The 11,414-nt window shown below is 44.9% G+C and overlaps 1 protein-coding gene across 3 annotated transcripts in view; it reads right to left on the reverse strand.

The window, feature by feature from the left end:
- The window catches only part of LOC105480339 (solute carrier family 6 member 20), a 47,106-nt gene that overhangs the window by 25,541 nt on the left and 10,151 nt on the right, over positions 1-11,414 (reverse strand). The window lies entirely within an intron of this gene.

Genomic DNA, 11,414 nt, shown 5'->3' on the forward strand with positions numbered 1-11,414 from the left:
ATGAGGTAGTGTATGAAACGGACACTTACTAAGCACTTACTTTGGGCCAGGCCCTGGCTGGTGTGGAATGGGAGAGTAGCAATCATGCTCCCTGCCCTTGAGGTTCCCTGATGTTGGTGATAGTGAGGAGCCAGGGAGTGTGAATTTTGTCAGGGTGAGCTTAACAAAATGTCCAGTGGGAAAAGAGGGCAGGACTTCTGATCAAATAAAACCCAGACACTACAACTGCAAAGATTAAGGGCTGATTACAAAGAGAACTGGATCCTCAGTTGTTAAGGTAAACAACAAAATAACTATGCTTACATGAACATCTAATATTTACCAAAAAGTGTCCATTGTACACACGTACCATCCTGTAACCCACTCTTCTCACCCTATGGCATTCCCCATCACTCTCCCAATCACAGACCTTTGCATCGCCCCTTAAAGAGCTGCATGATATTCTGCTCTGAAAATGAGCCCAGACCGCATTTAATCAATTGTTAGACACTCGGGCTGTTTCCAGCTTTCTGCCGTCCTAAACAAAGCTGTGAAACAAAGCCTGGTCCACTTGTTTGTGTATTTCCTTGGGATACAAATCCCAGAAGTGGAATGGCTGGGGCAAAGACCAGGCAGAGCCCCCATGGCCACACCACAGAAAGAAAGGCACGAGCCACCTGCACGGGTGAATGAGCGCTCACACCACCAGGCTTGGAGTTCCCAGCTTCATCCTGCTCATGCGGGGGCCTAAAACAAATCCTGCCCTCTCATGTCCAGACACTGCTATAACTCCTCCAGGCCAGGCTCCCTTCCTTCCCTTCAGAACCTTGTTTCAGCACCTTGTGAGTTTCCTCTCAATATCAAAGGAGTCCAAGAGGTCATTAGCTCTCAATCATGAAATATCTGACAATAAAGATTGGGCTCACACACTGAGGCTTTGAAGCCACGTTCAAACCCTCAGTGGTTATAAGATAATCCTGTTTTCACGCAGGGTGTTAAACAGTAACTACGTAAGGCCTGACAAGGTCCAGGGACGACTGTCTGTTTGACAGGGTCTGACTGCCCAGTGCCCATGGGTAGGGTGGAAATCTAAAACCTGATGCCAAGTGGGAACATGAGGGCTGTTTGGCCCTAGGCATCAATCATTTCTATCACTCCTGCCCCAACCATTCAAATAAACACATAATCCAGGTGAATTTGCTCTGCAATAAATTTTTCAAGAAATGATGCTAGAACAACCAAACATCCATATGCAGAAAAATGAAACTCAACCTGTAACTAAAATTTTATACCAAACAAATCTCAGAATGGATTATAGAACTATATGTACAACTAAAAGCTATAAAACTTATAAAAGAATACAGGAGAACATCTTTATGAGCTTCAGTTAGGCAAAGATTTCTTAAATACAATGTTAAAAGCACTATCTATGGAAGAAAAGATCGATAAATTGGATTTCATTACTTCTTTGTGAAAGACACTATTAAGAGAATAAAAACACAAACTGGACTGGAAGAAAATACTTGCATCTTGAGAAAAACTTTGTATTGAGAATATATAAAGGATTCTCAAAACTCAATAAGAAAAAGAATCCTTTAAAAAAATGTAAAAACAAGTGTGAATAGGCATTTCACCAAAGAATACCTGTCTTAGTCTGTGCTGCTATAACAGAATACCAGAGACTGGATAATTTATAAAGAATAGAAATTTATTGGCTCATGGTTCTGGAGGCTGGGAAGTCCAAGAGCATGGTGCTAGTATCCGGGGATGGCCTTCTTACTGCATCATCCCTTGGCAGGAGGCGGGAGGGCAAGAGGGAGCAAGAGGGAGCAAGAAGGAGCAAGAGGGGGCTGAACTCTCTTTTATAACAAACCCACTCTCTCAATAATGAAAGCACTCCTGAGATAATGATATCAATCCATTCACGAGGCCAGAGTCCTCATGACATAATCACCTCTTAACGGTTCCACCTCTCAACCCTGTTGCATTGGAGATTGAGTTTTCAACACATGAGCTTTGGAGGACGTATTCAAACCATAGTAGGATGATTCCATTTATATGACATTCTGGAAAAGGCAAAACTACAGGGACAGAAAACAGGTCGGTGGTGGACAGGAATAGGGGAGTAGGAAGGGGTTGACTACAAGGGGCATGATTTTGGTGGTAGTTGTGATGGCTAATACTGAGTGTCAAATTGATTGGATTGAGGGATGCAAAGTATTGATCCTGGGTGTGTCTCTGAGGGTGTTGCCAAAGGAGATTAACATTTGAGTCAGTGAGCTGGGGAAGGCAGACCCACCCTTAATCTGGTGGCCACAATCTAATCAGCTGACAGTGAATGTAAAGCAGGCAGAAAAAAGTGAAAAGGTGAGCCTGGCCTAGCCTCCCAGCCTACATCTTTCTGCCGTGCTGGATGCTTCCTGCTGTTGAACATCAGACTCCAAGTTCTTCAGTTTTGAGACTTAGACGGGCTCTCCTTGCTCCTCAGCTTGCAGACAGCCTATTGTGGGACCGTGTGATCGTGTAAGTTAATACTTAAAAAACTCCCCTTTATCTCTCTCTCTCTCTCCCCCGCTCCCCCGCGTCTCTCTTTCCCCCCATTAGTTCTGTCCCTCTAGGGGACCCTAATACAGTAGTAATACAACTACATGCCTTAAAGGCATGTGTGGAGATTAAATACAGCCACACATTCTTCAGCGCTCCTCCCCTGAAGAGGTGGAGTCTATTCCCCACCCTGTGAGGCTGGGCTGGCCTTCGGGCTTGCTTTGTCCAGTAGAATGTGGTATCCGTGTGGGTACCAGAGCCCAGGCCTCAGGATGTCTTGTAGCTTCACCTTCCTCCTCTTGGAGTGTGCCTGAGACAGCCACATAAAGATGCCGGTCCAGGCTCCAGAGGACGAGAGGCCATGAGGAGGAGAACTGAGGGAGCCCAGCCAGCTCAGCACCCACTACCAGGTGTGTGAGGGACCTTCTGGCTGCATGAGCAAGGCCAGACACAAACAGTAAAGGAACAGCTCAGGCGCCCACAGAACTGGGATAAATGATTAATTATTGTTGCTTTAAGTCACTAATTGTTTTTTTCTTTTTACCTCTCAATATTTTCAATATGTATTTCCAAAAGCAAGAACATTCTCTTATATAATCCCAGTGCAATGAGTAAAATCAGGGAATTAACACCAACATCAAACTATTATTTTATCTGCAGCCTTTCTGCAATTTTCCTGACTGTCCCACTGATGTCCTCCAGGCATCCAGGCTCCAGGTCACAAGCACACAAGGCCTCTAGTTCTCAGGTTTCTTTAGTCTCCTTTAATCTGGGACAGCTCCTTAGACATTTTTTGCCTTTCTTTGTCTTTCATGACCTTTCACGATGCTTTAGAGGAGCACTGGCCAGTTACTTTGTGGAATGTCCCTCATTTGGAGTTTTGGCAGAAACACTAAAGTGATCCTGTGTCCTTGTCCAGAGGCACAAGATGTCAATGTGTTCCATTCACGGTGATGTAGACTTTGCTCTCTTGGTTGAGGGGGTGTCTGCTGGATTTCTCTGCTGAGAGTTACTATTCTCCCCTTAGAAATGATTATCTTCTTGAATATATTCTGAGCCTCAGTAACTATCTTATTTCTCATACTTTTGCCCAGTAGTTTTGGCATCCAGTGAAGATTCTTGCCCAAAACAATTATTGCTGCGTTGGTTGCCAGATAGCAATTTCCTAATTCCATCATTCCTTCTAAGTCCTGGAGTTCTTGAGTGGTTTGTTATGAATAAATAGGTAACTGAGGCACACATTGAGCCCTGTGGTAATGTCTCTGCCACTGTGAGTCCACATTGCCCCAGATGAGTGGGACACTTACAGTTGCAGAATTATTGGAAGACGTAGACTCAGCTCAGCCTGGGGAATCCTTACTCATCACCACCTCCCTGGCACCCACTGTCACATCTCCACTGCACCACCCTCCAGGCAGGTCTTTGTGATTCCACCCTCCAGTCCCCTCCGTGCAGTTTGTTCTCAGATGGTGACACACCTGCCCCTTCCATCCCTAACCTCTCACCCAGTCAAACCTTCCTTGGCTCCTCCTTCCACCTGGAATCAAACCCACACTCCCTCCCTTGATCTCTGAGGCTAGGGGAACAGGGTTCCCACCTTCCCCTCCGTGCCGCTGGCCTCTCTCCATCCACTGCAGTCACACTGGCCCTCCTGCTGGTCTCGCCTCAGCACCTTGGTTCTTGCTGTTCCTCCTGCCCAGGATGCTTTCTCTCTTCTTTCAGTGCTCCACCCAGACTTGGCTTCCCCAGAGCTGCCTTCTCTGCGCGCCCTCGCTAGAACAGCCTTCTTGCCCTCTTGAACTCCTTACCCTGCTTGATTTACCTTCCGAACAGTTCTCCACGTGAATAATGCTATACTTTTCTTTGTTCACTTGAGATCTGTCTCTCTACTAGCAAGGAAGCTCTCCTCTTATTCCCTGCTCTGCTCAGAACAGCACTGGGCAGAGAGCCAGAGTCCAGTGAATATTTATTGAATGCAGGAAAGAATCCTTAGGGTCCCACTGGATCTTCCAGATGCATCACTTCCTCCAGGAGCCACCAGATCACCCAAGACTAAGACCCATCCTCTTGTCTTGCAAGCCCCTGTTGTTGAGGCACCTGCTGCTGCACTGAATGTCTACTGCTCTGTCCACACCTCCACACCTAAACAGTCAGCTCCTTGAGGGTAGAGATGGGATCTGCATGGCTTATAGTTGATCTCTAGCTTCTAATGAAGGACCTGGCACAGAGTAGGTGCTCAGTAAATGCTTGTTGAGTAACTGGCTCTACCATGGTGGATAGAGTAATGCTTGGGCTTGCTGTCCATGTCTTCTCTTCTTGTAATCTCCACCTCTTTAACCTGTTCTTCTGAACTGTGGAATAACTTTGAGATAGGGTCTTGCTCTGTTGCCCAGGCTGGAGTGCAGTGGTGCGATCACGGCTCACTGCAGTCTCGACCTCCCAGGCGCAGGCGATCCTCCTGCCTCAGCCCCCATGAGTAGCTGGGACCAAAGACATGCATCACCGTGTCTGACTAATTTTCAATTTTTTGTAGAGATGGGATCTCACTATGTTGCCTAAGCTGAAATTACAGGATGAACCACTGCACCTGGCCCTGCCATATATGATTTCTTGCTCGGGGAGATCCATACTGGCTCTTGGTGAGACCTGTTTCCAAAAAAAAAAAAAAAAAAAAAAAAAAAAAGAAAGAAAAACAAAAAAAAAAAGAAAAAAAAAGAAAAAGAAAGCTATCCCATAGCTCAGAAGAAAAGGATAAAAAAAAGGATAAAGAGATGGAGATTACAAGAAGAGAAGAGACATGGACAGCAAAGCCAAGCACTACTCTATCTCTATTAAGCATTACTCAGTTCCAGCAGTTGTGTCTGCAGAAAGAACACTGAGTTAAATTAAATATGAAAACATATTTAATACTAGACATATAGCCTGTGATCTTTCAGAAATTATAAGATTCACATAATACCATATTAATTTATATAATATTCTAGGTATCCCTGATACCTAATAACTAATAACAAATAAAATTGGCTGCAGAATTCTCCTTCACAGAAATGAGAATCTGAAAACAACAGAAAAGCATCTATAGAGTTTTGAGTAAAAAACATTGTAGCCAATTCATGTGACTACAAAGGATGGATGTTCTCAGACATGCTCAGAAAGCGAACCACTTATTTACCATTCCTGAAAAACTTAAGTGCTCATGAACTGCATCCAACCAGTGTTGGATCAAAATAAGGAACTCAAATATAGGGTTGTGTTATAATAGAGCTAACTAGTGGTAAATAAATCAACAAAACAGAATCAAGTCTGAAAATAATACTGTTAATATCATTGTAAAGTTATACAAATGGAAAATGCAATTTCTGAATGAGAAGAAATAAAACATAAATAGTAAAATAGTCATCATAATGTGTCTGAAATCCCAGATTAGATTATATCAATAAAAGTTGTTAAGTGGAATGGGGGTGAGGAAAGAAGCAAGAAGTACAAGTGTGTTAAATTTTTTTCTTTCATAGGGTGATATCAATAGATGACATTTCATTCTTAACACTGATAACCAGAGAAAATAAGTATACTTTCCCCCCCAGATTTAAATTACTACTAATAGAAAAAATAGGAATTATACCTTCTAAATCACTTGAGGAAAAAAGTGAAGAATATATACTTCATATTGTAAAAGATCAAAACAAAATTAAACAATAATAACTAACAAAAAGGAAAAGTAAGGCAGTACAAAATGTGATGAAAAATAACAGCAAACATAACCTGATAATAAATATAAATGGATCAAACTTCTCCACTAAAACATGAGGATCACTGGATTATAATAGCATAAAACTTCACATAACTAAAAGTTCCACAACTAGAGAATGGTTAAGTAAGTTATGTTACCTCTGTAAATGGAATATTATGGAGCTATTTAAGTTTACACTTTCAAAAAATATTACATGATTTTGGGAAGGATTAAAATAAGTTAATTTTGAAAAAGCAAAATACCAAGTCACATATAAAAATATGGTTCTAATTTTTTACAGCAAAAATGTTAACAGTCATTACCTCTGGGTGGTGGAACTTCTGGTAATTTTGTATTTTATTATTTGTATATTTCTGCATTTCACAGAATTTTTTTCTAACTTTTATATTTTTAGTAGAGGTGAGGTCTCACCACATTGCTCAGGCTGATCTTGAACTCCTGAGCTCAAGCAATCCTCCTGCCTTGGACTCCCAAAGTGCCGGGATTACAGGCATGAGCCACCACACCCGGCCCTTTTACACAATTTCTACCATGAGCACTCATTACATTTATAACCCCCAAATTCACACCATATGTTATTCTAGAGCATGTTGTTGCTCATTTTTCTAATTATCATAGCCAGTACATTGTCTATTTGCTAAATCTAGGAAACTCACTAGAAGGAGACATTCCTTTCTGTATGAAATGTATCCCTGCAAGCCCTTACATCATACTCTGTCTCCTTTGAGGGCCACGGAGATGCCGGCCCGAGTCGGCGCCTTTCATGGGAAAGCTTACTCAGGTGTCCAAACTCTTTCTCTCCCTCCACTTACATACCTTTGTTTTCCAAAAACAACAACAACAACAACAAAAAACAAAAAACACAGCAGGGATTTTTTTTTTAACCTTTTTTTTCTTTCTGGGGCATGTGTGTGCTTGTGTATGTGTGTGCACATACACACATGTTTAATGTAAGGAACACTGAGCACAAGCCCCCAGGGGGTGCTGAAGCTGCTGGTCTGGGGGTTCCACTTCGGGAACCACTGCTCTGTTCTGTGAGACTCTCGACCCCAGTGTCTTCCTTTTCCTTATTCACTCGCCTCCATCTTATTCTTCCCCCAAAAGTTTCCCATGTGGAGTCAAACCCAGTCAACTTTTTGAAAACCAAAAACAAAGGCACAGGTGAGATAAATGAAAGCCATCTTTACTCTTCCTGACCCTCACTGGTTTAAAACTTCTAGAATTCCTCTCCCATCTGTTCTCTGCTCTCCTTGCCCTCCCCTCGGGCAGCATCACCACTTCACCAGCTACCCAGTGCATCCCTGGCATCCATGCTGGCAATCTCTGTAAACCACAGCTCTGACTGTGCCATTTCCTTGCTTAAAATCTGGCTTTGCTGTCAGAGCTAAGCTCCACCTTCTTCGCCTGTTATTTGGGGCCCTTAGGGATATGCTGACTCCTTTTTCATCTTCAGCTTCCTCTCCTGCCATTGCCCTAGTCCCCGCCTCACTTCTCACAGCCACATGAGGTTTCTGGCCATTCACCTCAAATGTGTGCTCTTGTGTGCCTTTTGTATACACTTTCTTCTGCCTGGAATGTTTTCACCCCTAATTCTACATGATGAGCTTTGACTCCTCTTTCACAGCTGCTACTAAATGTTGCCATTGCCAGAAGGCTTTCTAGATCCTCTTGAGCAGTCAGTCCTTCATGAGTTATTTCAGCAAAGCCTCTGAACGGTGCTTTGTTAAAGCTCTTCCTACTTGGTCCACCCCCAAACCTTGCACCCCATAATCACCATAATCCTGACAGCATAGTCCCTGACTTACAGAAGATACTCAGTGACTATCTATTGAATGACTTAAATTAAGTGCCTAGAAAGTTTATCTTAGGTATTGTTTGTAAGATAGTGATAGAGTTGCACAGTAGAGCTCCCTGGGGAGCATAAAACTCCTGTTCAGGTCACACCTGAGACCAATCCAATCAGGATTTCTGGGGGTGGGACAGAGGCATCAGTATTTTTTAAAGCTATGGGCTGATTCCAACATGCAGACAAATAGAGGCTTCTCCACCAGTAGGCAGACTCTGTGTTCCTGACTGGTCACTCTTCCTCCCCACCAAGTGGGAGTGAGACATGTCAGACCCCACAATGCATCAGGCACAGGAAGGATGGTGTATCAGTCTGTTCTCACACTGCTGTAAAGAAATACCTCAAACTGGGTAATTTATAAAGGACAGAAGTTTAACTGGCTCACAGTTCCACAGGCTGTACAGGAAGCATGGCTGGGGAGGCCCCAGGAAACTTACATTTATGGAAGAAGGTGAAGGGGAAGCAGGCACATCTTATATGGCTGGAGCAGGAGGAAGTGAGAGAGTAGGAAGCTGCTACATACTTTTAAATAACCAGATCTCACTGATAACTCACTATCACGAGAACATCCCCAAAGGGGAAATTCACCGCATGGGAGGTGATCCAATCACCTTCCACCAGACCCCACCTCCAACACTGGGGATTACAATTTAGCATGAGATTTGGGTGGGGACCCAACTCATATCATATGGATTTAGCCCAGGGATCAAAGGAGGGCTTTGTTGAAGAAGTCATCTTACATTTAGGGAGGGGGTTTCCTGGAGAGGATGAAGAGCACACTGGGAAGATGCCAAACATTTTGGGGTATATTCAGGGAAGGTCGGAGGCGGAGAGGAGGTTGGACCAGAAGGGACAAGGGATCCTTGCAGGTGGACATCGCACAGGCTCCTGGCCAGGCCCTCCTCCAATGTCAAAGTGAGGCATGGGTGAGTGTCACAGGAGAACCACAGGAAGAAGCACCCTGAGCCACAGCAATTCTTATTTGGGGGTCCTAGAAAGGCCTGGACACCTGAGGAGTCCTGTCCTGCCTGTAGCAGATGAGTGCAGGGTGCTGGGGAGACAGTCTTGCCTTATCACAGAAGTGGCTTGAGCCCCAGCTACTTCTCCAGAAGTCCTGTTCTCTCTGACTTGTTTCCTATCTGTAAAGGGGGGTGGCAGGACTAACTGTGGGCATGTTGTGAAGACCAAACCAAATTCCTTCAGAAAATGCTTCACATTATGCCTGGCACATGCTAGGAGCCCAACAGGGCAGATGTTACCAGGATTGAGTCTGGAAACCTTGGGGGAGCAGCAGGGGCCCCTGATCATGGTATTTCCCAAGTACTGGGGGTCCCCACCCACTTTACAAGTAAACAGCTGCAGCACTGTTCCCTGATCCATGCATGGACTGACCCGGTGTGAATCAGTCCCAGGCTGGGTGCTGGCCTGAAGAGCTGTGGCCACCACAGCACCTGGATCCAGACTGGCTCACAAGAGCCAATTGGCCCCACCTCTCCCCAATCCCACACTCGGGGACGATACGTTGGCAGTCTGCAACTGTCCATGGTGGGAGGATTTACATCAAGGTAACCTGCAAATTCTTGGAATTGGGTCCTGCTGTTCCACCAAGAGCCAGTTGTTAAACATTTACTGGCACCCCACTGCTGGGCCAGGGGCCACATAAGCAACCCTGACCCTTCCCTGAAGTGTGGTCCATGGACCAAGCCTTAGCCTTACTAGGGAGCTTTCTGGAAATGAAGAACCCTGTGCTCCCCTACAGGCATCTGGATCAGAATCCCTGGGAGTGGGGTCTAGCAACCTGCAGTTTATGAAGATCCTCAGGTAGGCTACAGTTGAACATGTAATGCTCTAAGCAATTTGGGGTGGGCTGTACAGGCGGCTGAAAGAGCTGGTTTCCTGTCCCAGAGAGCGGGAGCTTTGCAGGGATGTGGAGCATTCCAGTCTGAGAGCGTCATTGTCCTACTGCATAGTCAGGTGTCCTCTGATTTCCCCCTCAATATTGCAGAGAGAAAATTTAAGAGAAAAAAAATCTGTATTTCCACCAGCCACACAACTGTTCTCATCTCTCCATGTTTCTTTCATGCACATGTTTATATAATATAAATAGTGTAGTATTTGCTTTTTACACCTTATCACACACACACTTGCATCCCCGATTTCTTCCCGAACAACCACTGCCTTAGATTTTGACGTGGTCGCCCAAGACCTGCTGACTTTTTCCAAAAGAGATTTTGTGAAGTTCTTTGGGTTGCCTTTTATTTATTTATTTTTTTCTCGAGCAGGCAGCCAGGGCTGTACAGAGATGTTCGGTACCTGGAATGTAATCTTCAGAATTAACATTCCTCATGCTGGGCCTGGCCTGGGGAGCAGGAAGCAAACAAGCCTCTCCAGTCACGGGCAGAGTCCCATGGAGAGGGGCACAGATCCCTAATCCGTCTTATTCTGGGAAGTATTTTGGCACAGCCTGGCTCTGTGGTTTATAAACAAATTCTTTGTTTGCTGGGGGTATTTGCAGCTCCACTTACAAGGAAGTTATACACCCCTCTGCAGCCTTTCATAATGTGGCTGATTTTTACCTTCCGGTAAGGGCTGTAAAGTGCCTGGGTTTGGGGCTACACAAATCACTTCTTAAAGGTGACTTTCCTGTGCAATGAAAGGCCTGGGAGAGCCTCTAGCATCCTCTAGCATCATTTATTCTGTGGCTTTTCCTAAGACTTTGCTCATTCACTCAACAAATATTTATTGGATGGCTCCTGTGACTCCATCACATCACAGAGGTTGGGCTCGGGGGAGACAGAGAAACTGGAGAACAATGTTGCAGTCCTTCTGACCAAGTGCTTATTTGGCCTGTGAGGTAGTGAGGAGAGTCAGAGAGCGCAACAGAGAGAAGGCAACATTTGGCCCGGCCTGGAGGGAACGGTGGGAGTTCTCCCAGCAACAACAGCAGGTGAAGGAAATATCTTGTGTAAAGTGTTGAGGCACAGAAGGAGGTGCTCATGGAAGTGTTCGGAAGGCAGGGGAGGTTTGAAGCTGTGTGGCAGGAAATGAGGTGGAAATATTGGACAAATGGTCAAGTTAGGTGGTCAAGTGCCTACTGTGCCAGGTGGACTGTTTGGTCTTTATTCTGTAGACACGTGGCTGAGAAAGTGCCATCCACCAGACCCACACCCTCCTTTTGTCTGTGCACCCACTAATCCATGCATACACCCAGCCAACAATCCATCCTCCGCCCGGCTTCCACTAATTTATCTAGCCACCCATCCAGCTGAAGCATCCTCTGCACAAGGCACAGGA

The sequence above is a fragment of the Macaca nemestrina genome, chromosome 2 (genome assembly GCF_043159975.1).
Source record: "Macaca nemestrina isolate mMacNem1 chromosome 2, mMacNem.hap1, whole genome shotgun sequence".
NCBI lineage: Eukaryota > Metazoa > Chordata > Mammalia > Primates > Cercopithecidae > Macaca > Macaca nemestrina.